This window comes from Ischnura elegans, chromosome 1 (assembly GCF_921293095.1).
Source record: "Ischnura elegans chromosome 1, ioIscEleg1.1, whole genome shotgun sequence".
Lineage (NCBI taxonomy): Eukaryota > Metazoa > Arthropoda > Insecta > Odonata > Coenagrionidae > Ischnura > Ischnura elegans.
This window is the reverse complement of record NC_060246.1, coordinates 82,310,892-82,333,070: the sequence shown is the minus strand read 5'-3', so window position 1 is coordinate 82,333,070 and position 22,179 is coordinate 82,310,892. Positions and strand designations below refer to the sequence as shown.

Sequence of the window (22,179 nt, the reverse complement as noted above, 5' to 3'; positions counted from 1 at the left end):
TGCAGATAATCCAACAAATGGTTTATAGGGTAGTTTCCTTCATCAAAGAAAACCAAAGGCATTGATTGCAATTCGTTACCCACCATTAGTGTATTAATAATATACAAATTATTTGGTTTCAGAAACCCCAGTTTAGACGAATGTTAATGGTCAATTTTAACCTCATCTGAAAAAGGCCAGATTGGCACCCATGCGATGCCGCTCCACGTGACGTCACAGGGACCTAGATTCTATATGAGTAGTCAGGAGTTTTACATTGTCTGAGATTACTAATGCATGCATGTAGCACAGGGCTCAGGGAAACATTTCTTAATAATCACCTAATAAAATTGCCTACAGCTGGAAAGTTTCCTTCGTTTGATAGGGTATTAACCCCTCAACGCCGTCATGCGTACCCAGTACGCGCCCTTTAAATTTCGTATGCCGCCGTCATGCGTACCAAGTACGCTTCCTGACCTACTGTATATAATATTTTTTCTCCGCCAGATATTGTATGTTAAATTAAAACTAATTACCCTATCTTTTGAAGAAATGTTTTTCCTCTCCAATAAAATATTCATAGCGGCTTTATGCCTTCAAGATTTTTTTAAATGCTTCGATAATATTTCGTTTTAAACCGTTGACGACTTCGGTCCAAAAACTCAACACCTTTCTTCAACCATTCTATCATGAAAACTTCCGCCTATTCTGCTTGAGAGACGTCAACAAGGGTAAGCTACTTTAGCTTGAGATATGGTATCTTCTAAGCTCAATGCCTTCTCTCCGTCTTCTCCTTGTTTGTCGTCACCTCGAGCCCCAAGTGTGTTTCGTCCGCCTCGTTAGTCCTTAGCGTCCTAAGCAAAGGGCATGTGCTTCGCTCTGCATTTATTTTTTTTATTTATTTTTTCTGGACAGTGATCAACGAAGATAAGATTCCATCTAAACAGTCAGCGTATACCAGGGCCCCTTCGAGATATTTTCTCGTCTCTTGAGGGAGCTTCTAAACCACGAGCTTCAGTCCACTAGAGTCATTCATGCTGTGTGGTGTGCTTTCAGGCAGTGTGTTGAAATTCTCATCGGGTGTACTTCCTGTGTGGAATTTTTTTATAATTGGGGATCCTACCAAATGGGAATAGTATTGAAAGGCAAAAAAGAGACTCGGAAGTCTGTTTGTGTGTTAGGTTATAGTAAATTCATTGGTGGGGTGAATTTCAAGGACCTGGTATTGCATTCGTACCTAATGGAAAGAAAAAGCCATTACAAGTGGTGTATGAAGTTATTTAGGAGACTATTGAATGCGACAGTCCTAAATTCATATGTTGTTATAGGAAAAACATGTATAAAAATTTCAATTATCATTTCGCGTGTCATTAGTCGAGGTAATATTTTTGAAATATCCAACGTCATACGAACTGTTTGGACATGGCCGTCATTCAATACACAATTTAGTATCAAGACTCAAAGAAATACATAACCTGAAGACAATTCCTGCAGCTGGGAAGAAATCAAAGTCTCAAAAGAGGTGTGCAGTTTGTGCTTAATATGGGAAATGAAGAGACTGCGTGTACTGGTGTGAAAAATGTGCAGTGGGATTATGTTTGGATTGCTTCAAATCATGTCACACAAAGCAGATTTTCTATGGTAAATCATTTGAATATTCACACATAGACGATGAAGTTATTTAGGAGACTATTGAATGCGGCAGTCCTAAATTCATATGTTGTTCATAGGAAAAACACGTATAAAAATTTCAATTATCATTTCGCGTGTCATTGGACGAGGTAATATTTTTGAAATATCCAACATCATACGAACTGTTTGGACATGGCCGTCATTTAATAGTCTCCTAAATAACTTCATCGTCTATATGTGAATATTCCTTCAACCGTTAGGGAGTTGTTGAAGGGATACTCCATACAAATTCCACTAGCAGGTAGCTAGTTTGAAACATTAGCACGTGATTACCTATATGAAATGATACGGTAATAATGGAACAAAGTCAAGTGGGCGGAGTGGTAAATTTTCAAGTAGGCGAAACGGGTAATCCTATCGAAAGTATCCAATCTGTAATGAAATTTTCAACCCCAAATAACTAAATTACATCATGTAATTGTATTTTTTAAATGCATGGAATGTTAGATCTCGTAGCTTATTCGAAACCAAATAAAAATCTTTCAAAATTGAAAATTTTTTCATTAGTTCATAAAAGGAGATATATAAAACAATAAATATTTTTTCAAATCGCTTGAAAAATTATTATATAGTAGCGCATTATATTACGCAAGTTTACAAAAATTTTCAACGATACTGATCGTATATTATGAAAGATATAAATTATTGAATGATAGTATGCCAAAAAGGTGAAGTCATTTAAATCTCATCCGGCCGCTGGGATGGGATTTAATTAAATGCCCCCCGCGCTTGAGGAGTTAATAATCCTTACTTAAGCTAAGCGCTACCTGCTAGCAGGGTGCAATGCAACCTGCTAGCTGCCTGCATCATATTGGCAATCAAAGCCTCGCACCAAGGTGGCCTCACATGCTAGCACAACAGAATGACATCACACGGGCTTTGCCCAGTATTCATACTTAGCCGTTGTGTTTTCGCCTGCTCGAAAATGTTCACTTTTCATTTAATAGCGTATAACAGATATGGTTATTTAAAAATCTATAAGCGTGAAATACATACTCCAGGAGTAATAATCTTTCGATTTGGGCAATAAAAAAGAAATAGGAAACTACCCTATTAAGTAACATAATTAGGGCTACACTGTACCTTGCCATAAATTTTTACGAAAGAAGGCTAAGTTATCATTCCAACAACACCAATTTTACTAGTTATTATTTTTTTCCAAGATTTTACATGCCATGAGTCAATGCATTACTAAAGCCCTGCATTAATGAATGCCTAAAAAGTAACTCTTAACCCAATGTAACATAACATAAACAAGCCACCATATTGTTTTTATGTAATTTAAAACTGACAATAGTAGTGAGGGACGGGGGATTGTTGTGAAGGAAAAGGGGGGAGTCGTGTATGGAGAGTAGGAAGAGATAGACGTGTTGTGTAAGAGATTGGGAGATAAATTAAAGTACTGGTGTATTGAGAGACCGGAGGAAGAAATACGGAAGAATTCAGGATCGGCAGAAAGAAGAAGAGGACGCAGACCAAAAGCAGACGCATACGAGAGAGAAAGAGACCGGAGGAAAAGGGATACGGCAGAACCCAAGATCCCCACTGGTGCAGTCCATGGCAGCGGTTCAGTGAGTGGCAGTACGGGTAGTACAAATGGGAATATAATAGTCATGGCGGCTTGTTGATGTTGTTTATGCTCACGAGTTTTAAATTGAAAAGATTTATTTATAAAGTGTTAAAAAAAAATCATTTGTTAAGTAATAGAAGTGGAAATTAAAGAAAACGTTACATTTTGGCGCCGCAACGTGTAGGGCACGACTTCTCGAGAGGATCGAGACCACGGAACGCCTTGAAGAACGAGTCGCGTCGTAGAGAGCGGGAATTCAAAATGGCGGGAATGAAAAAATTTTACGAACTGAAAAAGGTGGATTTACAAAGTTTGTTGAGGGATCGGGGATTGACGATTCAAGGGGCGAAATTTGAGCTGCAGGAGCGTTTAAAACCGCTTTTGATAAAAGAAGGGATAGATATAGAGACCCATGAGTTTGAGATGGAAACGGAGGAGCAAGGATACAGTGACCTACGGGTGCTATTAAGACAGCTGAAGGAAGAACAGGAAAGGCGAGATAGTCAGTTGAAGGAAGAACAGGAGAGGCAATATAGTCAGTTAAAGGCAGAACTGGAGAGGCGAGATAGAAAACAAGAAGAAAGAGACAAAAAGTTGGAGGAGACAATGAAGAGCATCAACGAAGGGTTAACGGCGTTTCAGCGAGAATATGGTGGGAGAATCGCCGAGCAAGAGAAGAGAATGGAGGAAATACGCGACCAGATGGATGAAGTAATCGCTGAAGTAGGGACAAAATTGGGTGAGACTGGCGAAAAATTTGAAGAGTTGGAGGCAAGCCAAGCGGACATGAAGGCCGGGATTGAGGAAATTAAGGAGAAGATCGAGGAAACAGAGAAGAGGATGGTGACGAAATTTAATCAGCAGTCTATCAGAAAAGTGACTGATCTGGACGAGGGCGTATTAATGGAAATTACAAGACGTGTTAAGGAGGATTGCGCTCGGCTAACCCTAGCACCAACAGCCGTAGGTGCGGTGCAAATGAAGATCCCTTCATTCGATGGAAGACACAATGCAAGGCCCATGAGATACCTTCAGGAGCTGAGAGAGTATTGGGAAATGTACCGCTTGACAGAAGATGACGCACTGCGTGTAGTGAGACAAGGGATGATCGGGAAGGCTGGAGAATGGTTTGCCGCGACGCAGCATTTATACGGAGACTTCGCAACATTCCGGACGATGTTCCAGGAGCAATACTGGGGGGAAGAGCGACAGATAGAAGTAAGGAGAGCCCTCGAAACGGGAAAATACCCGGATGACGATAGGCAAACACGGGTCGAATACGCTACCTCTAAAATCAGCGTAGCAAAAGAGTTGAGGCCACCGATAGATGACAAAAGCTTAGTATACCTGCTTAGGCAACATTTCGGTGTGGAGGTGAGTGTAGGGATGGTATCCCACAATGTAAGCTCGCTACAACAATTCTTAGCTTTGCTGGCGAGATACGACAGGATCCCGGGAGAAGATAGACATCCTGGACCGACGGGGCAAAGAAGATGGTTTGATCAAAACCAAAGAATGCAAGAGGAAAGAAACCACGGAAGCCAACGGCGACCGGAAGCAGGAACACCGAGATGGGTTGACCAGCAGCCTCAACAATATGGGAGACGTCCGTTTTCGAGGAGACAGGACGAGAGAAGACCATATCAATCACAAGGATATTACCCAAGGTTCGAGAGGGAAAATGAGAGGGACGAGCGACAAGACGACCGACAGCAAGGCCACGATGACATTACGAGAGGATTCAGATCGGGACAAAGACACCCCATAAACTCACTAGTGGTGGAAAACAGTGAGGGACTAAACCAAGGAGGCAAGACGGCGTCGGAAAACTAAATAGGTCTCGTTGTATTCCATGTCCCGACGCACCGAAGACCGAAGAAGATGGGACGATTGAGAATACGAATACAGAGGAGAAAAGGAAGAGGAAAAATAGAGTTAGGAGTCTAATAAAGTCACCACAAGAATTACTCAAGGAGGAGAAAGAAGACGGGGGTCCAGGAATCAAGTGCCCGGAAATAGAGATAGTAATTAACGGGTTGAAAATTGGTGCACTTATAGACACAGGATCGGAGATTACCTGTATAAGTGAAGAGTTTTACGATGAAAACAAAGCATATTTTAAGGAAGTGATGGAGTTACCTGTAAGAGGAGTTCAAGTAATGGGAGCCATTGGACGGAAGAGTAGTAGAATTAAAAAACAAATATTTACCACGATAAAAATCGGAGATATTTATGTTGACTTGAATTTTACCGTAATCCCGGGGTTAATAAAAATAATCATTGTGGGTACGGACACTTTAGATATGTGGAAGGCTAAAATTGACTACAGAGATAGGGTTGTAAGTATAAAGCAAGGAGAAAAGACGGTGAGATGTTCATTCAAAGAGGCAGAAGTACCTTCGCAGCGACTGGTGATGCACATAGAAGAAAGGCAGATGGAAAAAGGATATGTGACGCGAGAGGAAGAAGTGATTTCCACGGAGGAGATAGAGAGCAGCATTGAGAAGATCCCGGAGCTTTCAAGAGAAGAGAAGGCAGTATTAGCGGAAGAAATTAAGAAGAGGAAAGAGATATTTAAGAATACGCCAGGGAAAATAAAAGGGTATTCATATAAAATTGAAGTAAAAGAAGATGAAGAATTTCATGGTAAATGTTACACTATTCCGCTGAATCTACGAGAGAAAGCAAGGGAAGCCATTAAAAAGCTGTTACTCCAAGGGATTATCGAGAAGAGTACGTCACGTTACATATCACCGTTGGTTTGCTTACTTAAGAAGGACAATTCGGTACGTTTGTGCATGGATGCAAGGGCAGTAAATAAAATTATTAAGCCAGATTATGCCACATCCAGAACACCGCAGGAGTTATTTCAGGAATGCACCAACGCGAAAATTATGACATCGCTGGACCTCACACAGAGTTTTTACCAGATAGAATTACACCCACAATCTAGGAAATATTGTGCCTTCACATTTGAGGGAAGGATCTACCAATTCACCCGAGTACCATTTGGTTGTACAATCAGTAGCAGTGCATTAGTGAGAGCACTTGATCATGTTTTGGGAGACGAACATGAGAATTTCTGTCTGAATTTTGTTGATGACTTATTAATTATTTCACGGAATTTAGAAGAACATTTTGGACATTTGGCGAGAGTGCTGGATAAATTGAAAGACGCTGGCATCACAATGAATTTTGAAAAGGTGAAGTTTTGCAGACAACGGATAGAATTCCTGGGACATGAGATAAGCACAGAAGGGATCACAATTGCGGAGGAGAAGTTTGCACCCATACGTGATTTCCCACGCCCACGGAATAGGAAACAGATGAAGTCGTTCTTAGGATTGATAAATTACTTCGCGAGATTCCACATGGACCATGCTAAATTGACTTCTGTTTTAAATGACCTCACAAGGAAGGACCGAAAGTGGGAATGGAATGAACGTCATCAGCAAGCTTTTGAGGAAATAAAAGAGGAATTCTGTAAAGCAGTCATGTTGCACCATCCAGACCCGAAGAAACCATATTATATACAAACAGATGCAAGCGGATACGCGATAGCGAGTAGACTCTACCAAAAGGACGACAAAGGGGAAGAAAAAACAATATATTTCGCGAGTAGGTGTTTGCGTGGCGCAGAACTCACGTATAGCACTACATTAAAGGAATTAATTGCTATCATCCATGCTCTAGGAAAATACCGCAGTTTCATTTTAGGTGCCAAGACCATAGTGATTAGTGATCACAAATCGTTGTCTTATTTATTCGGATGCAAACTACTCAACACGACTCTGGCTAGATGGATTCTGAGTATACAAGAATATAATATTGAGATTAAATATTGCAGAGGGAAAGAAAACATTGTAGCGGATGTACTCAGTCGACACCCATATGATGCAACCGGAAATGAAAATTTTCCGAATGAAGAACCAATCATCGCATTAATCCTCGCCGAGAGACCTTCTAAAGAGTTGGAGGAAGGAATGAGAAACATTAAGGAAAGACAACGGAATGACCCAAGAATACAACGGATCATCGAACTATTGGAGAATGGGGAGGGGTTGAGCAGAGTGAATCAGTATAGATTGACGGAATCAGGTTTGACAAAAGAAGAGAGAGGAAGAAGACGAATTTGTATTCCAGAAGATTTTTTTTTGAGGCTGATAAGCGAAACGCATGAGATGTACGGACACCCCGGAGCAGAAAAGTTATACAGCATTATCAACGAACAATTCACGTACCCAAAATGCCAAAGGGAGATTCGAAAATTTACCGCTAAGTGCGAAATTTGTCAACGGTTGAAGGCACCTAATGCAAGCATTTATACGGAATTACAAACTGTTATTCCAAAACAAAGGAACGATCTTTTGTGTATCGACCTAATGGGACCATTTCCGAAAGGTCAATACGGCCATCAATATATACTCTCAGCGGTGGACGGTTTTTCTAAATACATAAAATTTTATCCAATGAGAGCGGCCACGACAAAGGGAATTCTCCGTATTATTTTAAAAAAACACATACCGGCAGTGGGAAGATATCAGAGAATATTGACGGACAGAGGAACCCAGTTCACTAGCCCAACATGGGTGAGGAAGTTGGAAGCTACGGGAATTAAAGCTATTTTCTGTAGTGTACGTCATCCACAAGGGAATCAGGTTGAACGTTACCACAGAACGGTGAAGACGTTGCTGAGAATATTTTGTCAACGCGCACATAATAGTTGGGTGAAGTGGTTACCGGTGGCGGAAAGATGTATGAATGACACCAGAAATAGTACAATTGAAGTAACTCCTACTGAAGCACATTTCGGACATAAACCCGAACGTATTTGGCACAAATGGTTATCTAACGAAGACGCCGTGGAAATGGAGAATGATGAAATTCTTTTAACTAAAATCCGTGAACATATTGCGAAGAAAGGGGAGAAGAGGCGGTTGAGAGAAGAAAGAAAACACAAAGGAAGGATAGAAAAGTTTGAAGTGGGAGACCTAGTGTTGATACGTACGGATCCAGTTTCAAATAAGGAAAGAAAAATTTTCAAAGCATTCTTACCTATCTATGAGGGTCCATACGGGATCAAGGAGTCCAAGGGAAGTTTTACTTTTCTGTTGATACATCCCATAACAGAAGAAGAACGTGGAGTATTCCATGTATCCAAGTTAAAACGATATCAAGGAGAGATAACAAAAACACACCACCAACCACATCAACACACACACGCAACACCACAACCGTCTTAACCCGATTTCAGAAGCAAACTATGGACGGTAGATGAAGAAAAAGGGGAAGTTAGATCACAACGAATACCTACATTGTAGTTACGGCAGTGAAAGGCTAGCACGAAGAAGCAATTATAACGCGAGGAATAATCCTATACTGACGGGAGAATAAATACTTTGTAGCAAAAGGGTCAGTTGCAGGACAATGAAAGAGCAACTCAGGGGATTAGCGCGTAGGGCGATTAGATAAGTGGCGAAAGTAATTACATCCTGGAGAGATGGTGGAAGGGTGATATGACCACATAAAATTGAGGGTAAATACATGTGTTATAACTTGATAGGGATGATAACAAAAATGTTTTGTTGGTTGTTTATTAAATACATCTGTAATGTTTATATGCTTGGAATGAATGATGACAATGATGAATGAATGAGTAAAGTGTATAAAGCAGGGGAGTGATAAGTGAAATAAGTGTGGCAAATAGAAAAATGAAATGCCAGTATGGAGTGAACAGTGTTTATGTGATGGGAAGGTAGAGTGAAGTACTCTGGCTTTAAACTGCAATAGAAGAGGTATGAATGTGTTTTCAAAGTTATGGTTTAAAGTGTTTATTATTTTCCTAAATATTATTGTTTATCTGGTACATTATTCAGGTCAATGCTGATATTATATCTGATCAAATGGTCAACGAGGCATATTCTGCTAATGTGAATAATTAAGTATAATATTGTTGTGTTTAAGAAAACGACTGAAGTGTTATTTTGTTTATTGGTATTTGGAGGGAGTAATAGGATATTCAATCTCATTTGTTTAGAAGACAATATTTTGAAATTGTTTGGTAAGTGTATATTGTAAGACCTACAGTTTGGAATGCTGAAATTTTTAGAAAAGAAACACCAGTCAAATTAGAGGTGTCGGGGCCACCATCAAAACTTTATAATTAGAGGTTTTCGAAACAAAATTTTGTATCTAAAAGATAAAAAATTGTTCTTTCGACGGGGCAATGTAACATAACATAAACAAGCCACCATATTGTTTTTATGTAATTTAAAACTGACAATAGTAGTGAGGGACGGGGGATTGTTGTGAAGGAAAAGGGGGGAGTCGTGTATGGAGAGTAGGAAGAGATAGACGTGTTGTGTAAGAGATTGGGAGATAAATTAAAGTACTGGTGTATTGAGAGACCGGAGGAAGAAATACGGAAGAATTCAGGATCGGCAGAAAGAAGAAGAGGACGCAGACCAAAAGCAGACGCATACGAGAGAGAAAGAGACCGGAGGAAAAGGGATACGGCAGAACCCAAGATCCCCACTGGTGCAGTCCATGGCAGCGGTTCAGTGAGTGGCAGTACGGGTAGTACAAATGGGAATATAATAGTCATGGCGGCTTGTTGATGTTGTTTATGCTCACGAGTTTTAAATTGAAAAGATTTATTTATAAAGTGTTAAAAAAAAATCATTTGTTAAGTAATAGAAGTGGAAATTAAAGAAAACGTTACACCAAGGATGGCTAACTTTGCCAGAGGGAGAATTCATTAATATCCCCTTGTTTCTCCCCATTTGATCCCTTTTTAGCATAAACAGTTATAACAAAAAGCCTAAAAAATAACAGAATACAAAAGCTATGAACCCCAAATACAGCTAAACAAACCTTCTTGAAGTGAAATTTTATGAAAATCTCCATAAAAGGTACAAGATGTGATGGGAATTGCATCATAACAAGCCTAAAAATAAACAGAATACAAAAGCTATGAACCCCAAATATAGTAAACAACCCTTGAGGTGAAATTCTATGAAAACCTCTGTATCAAGTATATAGTCCCAGGTTCTTCCCGTTCATAATTCATGGAAAAAATACCTCCCATGATTAATATCTCTGAATAAATAAGTCCATAAGAGGGCTCAGATGAAGAAATCAACCACTCTTATAAGTTCTCTAAAAAAAAATAAAAAATAACTAGTTTCCCCTCAGAAAATCTTTTCCACCTATTTATTGAAATTTCATAATAGCCTAATATTTTAACTTCATAGTAACTGAAAGCCTTTTCACACATCTGATTGGGCATTGCCACAAGGTATGCAGCCTATTATAAGCAGGAACACCAGCATGGCCAATGTTGCCAAATATTTCATTCATAGTTATATGATTGAGATCGATTATCTTCAACCAATTATGGAAAATTTAATAACTACTAACTGTATAAAAATAATAATGAATTTATATTACCTTTTTCTTACTATTTTGAGACTCTGTAATGTCATATGTTGTACATCTATCAGTGAAACTCTGAATAACTCATTTTAATAACTGTTTTCATGATCAGTTGAATATTTTTGAAAATACTTGAAAAATATTTGTTAAGAAATTATCACACAATAATTAATTTAAAGCTCTCATTTCCTCAACGGCCTGATTTTTAGTTGTGCTAAGTTGTGACTTGGCAAATAAAGCATGCATGTCTGATGTATTGCATGCATGATGCATTATCCTATCCTTCTAATGAAGAGATAATGTACGGTTATCTTCACTATACTGTTGCTTATTCAACTCCGACTGAAATATTCACTCCTAAAGTCAACAATATTATTGCCATGGAGAAAAATAGCCGAATTCACCCACACCCAACGTGAATTTTAATGAAAGAACCCTAAAACCTCTTATGCGGTAGAGTTCAATTTTGTTTCCATGGTGGAAATGATATTAAATTTCATTCATAAATGTAGGCACCCATAAAGACACATGCATTGGACATTTTTACGTGGAGAGAGTTTCAATTCTGAAAAAGGACATTACCTATTATCCATATTTTACACTGAATTGCAATTTAAACAGCATACTTGAATGACAATAAGCTTTAAGAAATAGTAGTAAATATACATGGCTATTATAGAGCATACAAGATGTGATGAGAATTGCATCACGACAAGCACTTGCAAGTATTACATAAAAAGGCCTTTGATTAACGTGAAAAAAATACAGATGTAGAGTAAAAGTAACAGAAGCAGGCAAAATACTGTGGAATGATATCCTATAAGTATTAAAAGAAAATTGAGATGGCACTTTTCCACAGGTTTCTTTAACCCTTTTACTGACACCGGGCCAATATATCGGCCCTCACTGGTTGAGCGAAAACTGCCGCGGGCCGATTTATAGGCCCGAGCTATTTGACTTTTTTTTTGTGATTGTGGTCTTTTCAATAGCTGTAATTAAAGTAAACTCCCACACTCTGTAAATGGCTGTAATTTAAGTAAACTCCCACCATGGCATAAGGTGCTAATAATCCCTATTTAAGCCAAGCACTACCAGCTAGCATGGTACTTTCTTTTCTTTCAAGGCATTCTTACTTAGCTGTCGCATTTTCGCACACTTGAAAATTTTCACTTTTCATTTAATTGCGAAAAATAGATATCCTCATTTAAAAATCTAAAAGCGTGAAATACATGCTCCAATAGTAATAATCTTTCGATTTCGGTAGTAAAAAAATAATAGGAAACCACCCTATTAAGGACTTTTCCATTGTCATCATGGCCATAGATATTTTCAGATCCAAATGCATTTTCAAATTCCTGCTATTAAAGGAAGTAATTATTCAAGTTTATTCTGGGTACATACAATCAAAGGAATGCTTTTTAGAATTTCATACACATTTTAATATTCTTATAAATAAAAATCATTTTTATAGGCTTTCAAGTTGTTTTTTAAAAACATCTTTACATGCTTAGGACTTAAACTGTTACACTTGGGTTTGGAAATGAAAATAGGAAAAATCTTTGGATAAACCACTGACCAGTGGCGTAGCAAGAAGGGGAGGTCCGGGGGGGTCCGGTCCCCCCAAAGTATGAAGACACAATTACTTTCCTTCATAAAAGGAAACAAAAAAATCAAAAAATCATGAATTTACAATAGATTTCTTTGAAAAAATGAAGTTTTTTTTTCATTTAAGAAGGGTGTTAAAATTTGTTTGAAACCCTCCACTTTGTACCCTGTTGTTTAAAAATTTTGCACCCAGGTTTTGGACCTACCCTAACGAAATTCCTGGCTACCCCACTGCCATTGACTGAATAAAAATTTTCATCACTCAAAGTGAAATCTGATGCTTTCCCGCCGAATATATTCGAAAAAGGCTATTCAGGCTTCCAGCTGGGTGGTCTCCCTCCATTCTTGTGGTGTTTCGGAATACGAGTCTGGTTCCATCCTCAGGACTTGTAGCCCTGAGGATGGAACCCGACTTGTGTTCGGGAAAGCCTTTTCCTCAGGCACGTTTCCCCCGAATTTTGTCACTTTCTCATTGCAGACTGACTAGTGTTTTACCCGAAAATGCTTCAGTATGGTGAGGTGGATTTAGTACTTCCTTGCAATAATTTCACACCACAGTGCACGCACATGGCATATATTGGTTCTCCTTATCTCAATAGAAATGTTTCTACACTATGAAAGACATTTTTATCAGTATATCATTAAATTAAATTGCACCTACGCAATCTGCAACAAAATTTACAGTATTTAAAACAGTATTACCGTCACGTGCGACGAGGTGCTCTACCACTCAGCTTAAGGAAGTGGTGGGCAGAAGAAGTGCGTAGAGGTGGAGGGAAAGGAGCGCACTCCTTGCGTACCGTATAAGCGTGTGTAAGAGGCGCACCCCTATTTTGAGCATCACAGCTAAAGAAAAAAAACTTTTCGGCATTATTTTATCCTGTTGCGCAGTGTTACAGACTTAAGCCTGGACTTCCGACAGCTATCAAATTTCCACTTTCAATACTTATAATTCACACGGCATTTTTCAGCTAAATTTCCCCGATATGTATGGCGCTCGGAAATAAGTAGGTATTCACTTGTAGCCTTAACCTCCTAATGCTTTCTGGGGACGGTCGGATCGGATACCTCAGATCCAAATATCCACGAATAATGCCCTTCACCTTAACGTACTTCGGATCCAAATTCATCGAAGAAATTGAATCTCAATCCCAAATTTTCAATCATTGCTTTTGTGAATGCAACGTCCCATAAGAGGGAAAAGAAAGAGTTCCGATCCTCTCTTCGCAAATGCTGTTGCACTACGATGTTTGTACAACTCATGTGCAATTTTTTTTAAAGGTCTCGTAGGAGTATTGCAATAGAATTTCAGCCGTGGAAAATTTTAAATCAAAACACAACAGGCACATAGCGTGAATCTTCCCAAGAGATTAGGCAACAGTCGGGGGAATCTCAGTGCAGTTAGAAAATATAGATAGAAAGATATCTCAATAGCTTTCAATACTTGTATGACACGCATGAGGTTCAAAAAAAGGCAGAGATCTAACGCGACGCATATTTGACAGAATTTAAGTTTTTTAAGATCTAATTGATTGACACAAAGATTTATAGTCACAACAAGGCCACTAATATTCAAAATAGTCCAAAGAGCACAATTTCGGAAGAAACAAGCATAGCATGTGCGCATTCAAACAAGACAAGACGGACTGGAAACTTCAGGCAACTCAAACTGCGTATAACACATTGCTGCGCCTTCGCCCCTTCGCTTTGAAGACAACGACGTCACATGCAAGAGCAGATGTGTTCTTCCCTTTCTCCTTCGCCTTCAGCCTCGTTGCCGAGGAAAGGCGGAGGGTGCGAGCTCCTTCCCCTCTACCTCTCCTTCAACGCTCTTCACTTATAAGCATTTCAGGATTCTTCTATCCGCCATTCAGTCAAACAATGTACACACTCGTTTGAATTTTTTAAACAACAGGTTTTGACACCAATACAATTTTCAATCGCAGTAACCCTTATATTAGCGTCTGAAGATGATTTTTGAAAAAGCAGGCCCTTAGCGTAATGGAAATTACTCGGCAAGACAGATGTTGACTATTAACCAGGTATTGTCCTTCAAAACTGCGCTTTTCTCTACGTTTGATAAGCGAGTACTATATGCAGTATAAATGCCACGGTATGCCCACTTGTAGCAGTAAATTTAGCGCGCCCTCCACGTGATCTTTTCCATGTTCACATCTGAGGTACCTACTGACGTGACGATGCTTACGAGCAATAAACACTAACAGGAGCAATTTAAAAATACTTCAATAAGGAAGAAACTCCCCTGCCTGCCGCAAACTCCCCTGACTCACGCAGAAAACCAAGGCCACTCAGTTCCTCTTGGGCTAGTGACCGGGGAAAGGGATGAGGGGAAGATAAAAAGTTTGTGTAAGAGGCGCAACCCCATTTTCGGCGGCAATTTCTGGGAAAAAAGGTGCGCCTCTATCAAGCGCTTGTACGGTATTTCAAGCAACAAGGCTACAAATGAGGGAGTCAAGGACGAACAAGTCAGATCTTGCTTCAGTGACGTCATTGCCATCAAAGCAAAGCTGGGCGAGCTACGTAATATATGCAGTTGGCGTTACTAGTCAGTCCATACTTTTTTGAGGGGTTAATGCTGCACTTGTTTCTATGAAAATTGTGCTATTTGGACAATGTTGAATATTAGTATAGTCTAATTGTAAATAGAAAACTTAGTGGCAATAAATTAGAGCTGAAAAATTAATAGAAATATCACCAGAAATGCACCGCGTTTGCTGTGATTCTTTTACAAATCTCGTGCATGTCATCTAATTGTCGAAGCTATCGAGACATCTTCGAGCCCAGAAAGTCACTCACCTAGCATTTATCGTCTAGAAACGGAGAATTGAAGCAGGTAGACCAAAAAATTTCAGTTGGTGAGATGGGGTAGGGATGAAACATGCTTCTTTTGTTCTCATGTAATTTAATATTTTCCTTAGAAGACAATGATTTATGGTATGTGTGATTTCAGAAACAAAAAAAAAACAAAACAAAACAATAGAGGCACGGGCTGATGGATGGCCAAGGTAGGTTTTCTGAAATCTGCAACGTAGTTACTTTTGACGTGGTTATTATCCTACAACGCTGACATTCCCCCGATGATTGTTGAATCTCTTGGAAGAGTCACACTATATACCAGTCGTATTTTGCCTTTTTTACTTGCCATGGCTGAAATTCTGCTATGTAACCTCTATGACAGCTTTCAAACAAAACGGTTCATGAGCAGGACAAGAATCGCATACAACGGCGCATTCGAAAAGAGAATCGGAGATCCGACCATCCCTAATTAGAAGAAAACTGAAATACTGCTTCATAGAGGCAATTCAAATTGAAATAAAGCATGAGTCCTGAATATAATGGATTCTTACTTAATTTAATGGTTCAGTTCCTTATAACTTATTTGTATGTAACTCTGAAAATATAATCGCATTGCAGTCAGTACGTAGTGGTGGCTAAGGTAAACTGATTATAATACGCATGAGGTGATAACACTTCTAGCGACCATCAGCATAATCTTCAAATGTAATGCTAATGAATATTTTTTTTGAATTTTCCCCTTTGTAGTACCCAGCTCTACCTCTGAATGCTTCTTTAAACTCTACTCGGTTAAGAGTATGACTGCAGTGAAGTGTATTCTATTTCTCGGATGAGTAACTACCAAGTGATACCTCATTTCCATTCAAAAATTAGTTTTGTTAAAAGAGACCAGACATCCAAACACAAATGAAAATCTTCTGAGAAACACCTGTTGCACCATCATTGTCTCAGTGTTTTATACATGGTTAAAATTAGATCAACTTCCCACCAGGGTTGAGGTATGCCATCAAGCAGAGGCAGCCTACTCAAAACTGTGTGTATTGCAATGGGAGATCAAACAGAACATATTCACCTTCCTCTTCCCTATGGTAGCTAAGTAGTAGAGCTAAGTTATTATCGTTTTTGACAAAACCAAGCAATTCCAATAGGGAATTAAAATAAAACTGAAATGCAATTTCGAAATGCATACTACTGAAAGAAGTGTAATATTAAGCATTTCATAGCAGTAAAATCATAATAAATTCGCAAAATCTGCCATGAAATTAATGTGTATTAGCATGAAATTTTTTCTGTGACACAGAAGTTACACATCAGCAATAGATGTTTTGTAGTTTTTAATGTGCTGAAAAACGATTGAGTAATCTTGTTCATTGTTGTAAAGCATATACAGTAAAACTTTGATTTTACCTCAAGTCTCGTTTTTACGCAGTGACACTCAAGTCCAGCCGGAAAGCATAGGGAATTGCAATGGCGAAACTTCAATTTTACCTCTTTTCTGGATTTTACATAGTTGTCTTTTGACTTGTTTTGAAAATCCCAACTGGAGCAATATGAAGTTAGGTTATTTATTCATCTCAATCAGTTGCAAAAATGAATACAGGAACGGTTGAAATGATGTCACGCTGTTGAGCGTGAAACTGAAAACACCGCGAATCTAATTATTGCTTCCCTCTGTGGCCTCTCCGTAATATTCCAGGTTCCTTTACGAACACTAGTATCGCTCTCAGTTCAAATTTGCCATGAAGGATATCGAAACCTTAAAAGATACAGCAATCGCCAGAGATGTTAACATTATCACGAAAGGTCCATATAATCAGAGATACAATTTGTTGCTCTTTCCTGTTTTACTCTCCTTAGAGTGGAGACCTACCGATAGACAACTACTGTAGATCGAAGTCGCAGCCACGACGCGACTTATTGATCGACGCTGTTTATAACATATTTATTGTAATCACAGTAGATGGCCGTTAATCAGGAATTAGGAACTACGGAATATCTATCCCTAACGGAAGGTTTTCTAGAATTTTGCTAACGCTATGTTTTCCGTTGACCCAGCAAAATATAACGGCAAAATGAGCCATTAAAAATCCTTCCGTGCCAAAATTTTGGCTTCCAAGGTGATCCAAAAAAGATAGTCGTACTTCTAGTATGGACGTAAGTCGATGGTGATTCAACACGATGGTAAAAGCAGCATGGGTTGTCTCATTCCTCATGCTAACCCCACATCTGTGGGACAAATGGAGGCGAGGGAAAGTTGCTTGCTGGGTTATCAGAACTGACTCAACTTGTATCTCATTGTCAGTGGGTTTAAGAAACATGGTTGGAACTGGAATAGCTATTAGCTTAACTATGCTAGGTGGCAAGCGTTTATTTTTAACCAAACGGGAGTTAATGCCCTTGGAGAATAACTCACGTCGTCAATTGTCATGTTATCATTGAAGTCAAACTCAAGACGTGAATGATAAGTCCCTTTACACTCAGGTGTGACTTAGCACCATTAAATCGAAATATAAAAAGTGTCCAGTGTTGTTATCAGATATGGGGAAGCAAAGTATTACGTGAAGGTGAGTCACACGGCTTGTGAGTCGAAAGTCTCGACACTAAATTCACGGAAGAATGCCGACAGAGAAGCTATACCTGGTAGATTCAATCTACTAATGCTAAAATTTCATGGGAAAATGCTTTTTTAATGCCTAAAAATTATAAAGAGGGAAAATTAATTATTATTATGGGGAGACTATTAATGATTTTTTTATTCATCACTGGCGGCATGACAGCACTTGCGCAGTTATTTAAATAGCTAACTTTAACAAAGTGATCTAAACTGCGGAAAATTCTGAATTTCCGGGTACTGTGTGCTCCTTATTATCTATGGTAAGCTAATTGGGAGGAGGTAACAGACAGTTGGGGTGATTAGTGCCATGTAGTAGGGGTTGGGGGGATAGGAACCCTACGTTATCATTAGCCAGGTTGTAATTAGAGGCTCCAAAGGGACCAGGACTTAACGTCCCATTTGCTGGACAGAGTGGTGCACTGGAAGTGCCCTCCACATTACACTCAAGTAGGGATAGGGCCATCTCTGATAAGTTTCTGCTACTGCGAGGACTTGAACTCAGGCCCATAGGGTGTCAAGCCTTTGAGATATGTTAGCGAAATTTTACTCCCTGTTAATGGGGTTAATTTGGATGAGTATCCTCAGATACATCATTTATTCAATCTCCAATTTTTGCTTGTCTGCCGGTGTTTAAACGGATTTCCTGAAAACTGCTTTTAATAAGAATATTTCCGAAAATTAGCTCCTCTGCGAGCATTTAGTATCACCATTCCAAAATTTCTCTTGAGTAACAAAAGTAATCTTAGTGCCAGAAATGCTAGTAATTCAACCATGTTATTCAACTATGCGAAATATTGTTTAGGGATGCAACATTGTTTCTCTTAAGGTAACATGTCATTTGTGGTGTTGCTAGTGAATAAATAAGATTATTAGGCTTCATTTTCTTGCCTCCAAATGAGTAATTGAATCTGGGAAACATATATCTGACGCGATTGAAAAGGATTTCATGCTCCTGTATCTCACTGTCAGTGAGTCATCAAATGAAACATGGTTGGAACTTCCACACCTTCCACAGTCTTCGTCTGCAGAAACTAGTGATGGGTCGGTTCGATTCCTCGATTCTCGACCAAGAACCGGAATCGAAAACGAGTACTTGCCAAGGTGAAAAATCGATTCCGATTCCAGTAGTACTTCAAACAAGAAAATATACTACTGCATTTCCAACAGTCATTTGAATTTTCGCTCCACGTAATCGTAATAACCTAACTCATATCTTCTAGGGATGTGCAAGTACTCGAAAATTCAAGTCGATCGAGTAGTTGGTACTCGATCCTTTAGCATTTATAGTTCCTTTCCATAGATCGTTTAGTAGCATTATGAATATCGCTTTAAAAAAAGCTTTCGAGGCTAGTAGGTCCAGCAATCTGCCAACAGGAAGCGCTATCATGAAACTCATGTAATAATGCTGTTTTTAAAGCCGATAAGTCATTCTAATGCCTTGGCCTGGTAGTTTCAGCTTGCCTAATACACTACAGTTGTCGATGTGGGCGCCGAATACCTTTACGCCAGCCGCGACGGCCGATCGTCTTCCTACCCGGCGCACACTGGTCCGAAATCGGAAAAAGCTGGAATAAAGTCCAAAATGACCTTTTGGGGGATAGAGACTTGAAACTTAGCATAATACTCATATATCATAAACATATACAGTGGAACCTCGTTAAAACGAGTACGGGGTATAGCGACACCCCCGCTATAACGAGAGATAGCCGATGCACCGTCAATTGACCCTATAATAAGCGTGTTAAAAAATTCGTTTTTACGAGACCCTTTCGGCGTTGGCTCTCGCCATAGCGAGAGTTTCACCGCCGGAAGACTTTCATCAAGACTCCTTAACCTCTGTAATTGGTAGCGATCTGTTAGAAATGAAGTTAATGGAGTGCTCAGTCTCAAATTTATGTGGTAAACTGTCGTTCGATAAATATAATGATTGACGAAACAATGCTTTGCATGATTTTTATTCAGTGCGGCGCTTATAAATTGTTTGAATAGTTAGTCGTTATTTGAGTAAGAAAATTTAGTGATGCAAAAAAACATCGCCTTTCGTCTGGATTTATGCTTACGTTTATCGGATAGATGTTTATCTGTCGCCGCACCACTCCTGTTCCTGTATATCTGTTCGCAACAGGTATATTGGCTATTATTTGCTCCACCTCCGGTAAAGCGACAATTCGCTATAGCGAGTGTTTATTAGTGCACCGTGGGGTGTCGTTATATCGAGGTTGCACTGTATAGATTTATATGCCATTTTACATAAATACAACCTTTAGTGAGATGCAGAGGCCCAAACATGACCAATTATTCAATGACACGCGAGATATCGTTTTTCCTCAAAAAATCTTTAAATTTATCCATGTGGTTTTGCATTGGTATGAGTTTTATGGAATAAAAATGCAATATTCCTTTGATCTGGTGCTTTGCCTATACTTTAGATGACTTTTGAAGATTTAGGCTCTAATGTGTCTGGTTTTACAACGCAAAATGGCCGACCCGTTTTTCACGTGAAATTTGACATAAAGTAGACATTATCTTTCGTTTACGAAAAATATAACTCGGAAAATTTGAATCACAATATAAAGTAGAGATTTATAAAGAGTACTAATTAGAAATCTTGGAAAAAAAAGTTTGCGACGAAGGAAATAAGAGCAATTTTTCAATCGCGCGTCAAGGCTGAGCTACACGCCGCGGAACTCTAAGGCTCAGTAACTGAGGCCGATTTTTCAAGTTTTTAAAAACATTAGTCTTGAAAATCGTCATTTAAAGCATGCATAATCGTTTTCATTGACTTAAAACACTAAACTGAGGATGTTAAAAAGGATTATGTATAGATCGACTAGAACATTTAGCGCATTACTCGAGTGAAAATACTAAGGATTGGATATTTTTCGGAACCATCCCACGCATAAGAAATATGGCTCGGGTATTGAAGTAAAGTGAAGAGATTAAGTCAGCATGCTTAAGAGAGAAAAATGAACTGTTTCCGTTAAAGGCAACAACCGATACCCTTTTTGCCTTTCCACCTTCGCCGAGGTGAGTCGCGCGGAAGGGGGAGTTTTCACACCACAAGGCCCTTTTTGCCTTTTTTATTACTGCGTCCGTCCGATGTGATATTCATTTGTAGCGTTTAGTTTCTTTCTTGAACTTAAAAAAGCAAGAGATTTTAAGGTTGATTAAATGACGTGAGAAGTATAGAATTTTTTTGGCTCCACAAAACTAAAGTTTAGTTCAATAGTCCGTTTGCTTCGTCCACTTGAATTCCATGAAGATTCAAGATCCGAAAAAATCGTTGATATAATTTTTAATAAAATTCCCAAGTCTCCGAAATCTTGCAATTTTGGTAGGAAAGTACTTTCCCAATCACACAAGTGTGTAGCAAAAGGCAATTTTTTGCAGGCAGTAATACAATGGAAGAAGTAGGAGAACATACTGTAACATGGAGACGTCTAAACCTGCTGGCTGAGCATGTAGAATAATTGGTTTTTCTGCTTGAGAATTTGAAAGGGCCAAATATTACATGATTCATATACGTAGTATGTAATCTTTATTACAGCTATGAAAATTTCTGTACTCAGGGCTCTCCCTTGTAGTTTGGATACATATATATGGTTGACATATTATGAGTGCCAATATTCTAAAGTAATACCTATCATGTAACACCACTTTTCAGGTATGTGCTGTTTTGAAATTTAGCTATTATATTTTAATTACATAGTGATGATATGAAAGATGCTTTGGTCAACTTCACAGAGTATTATTTTTTAAAGTGGTTTCCTTGTTGTCTGGAATTAAGTGATATTTTTCTTGGAGCCTACGGCATCAGAATCGATGGAATCGGTATCGAAATGTCAGAATCGGAATCGATATTTTTCTTGGAGCCTACGGCATCAGAATCAATGGAATCGGTATCGAAATGTCAGAATCGGAATCGATAAAATTTTGGAATCAACCCATCACTAGCAGAAACAAATGCAATACTGTATATCACCTAACTTCCACAAAAGGGGCAGGAACAATTTACATAAACCAATGGAAGCATGGAGGAAAGATACAACCGCAATACATTGTTATCGATAATTGCTTGAATTTTCAGTAAACAAATATCATAATAATGGATTGATCACGTAATTGCACTTAGTACAAAGAAAAGTGTGACTAGGTCAGTTGTGCACGGGAATAATGATTGACAGAGCAATGAATTGCATTATTTTTATTCAGTACGGCACTTATAATTTGAATGGCTGGTTTGTTTTATGGTAAGAAAATTTAGTGATGCAAAAAACATCGCATTCTTTCTGAATTCATGCTTACAGATGCTCCCAGAATGCATGCTTACAGAATCTCTGTCCCTACACAAATCCTGTTCCTACATAAGTTTTACAAATAGATTTATTGCCTATTATTTTGCTCCACCTCTGGTAAAGCGACGATTCGTAACAGTCAGTATTCATTGGAGCACCGAAGGGCCTCATTA

At 38.8% G+C, this 22,179-nt stretch overlaps 1 protein-coding gene across 7 annotated transcripts in view; it reads right to left on the bottom strand.

Annotated features, from left to right (window-relative positions):
• The window catches only part of LOC124164561, a 35,954-nt gene that overhangs the window by 4,540 nt on the left and 9,235 nt on the right, over positions 1-22,179 (bottom strand). The window lies entirely within an intron of this gene.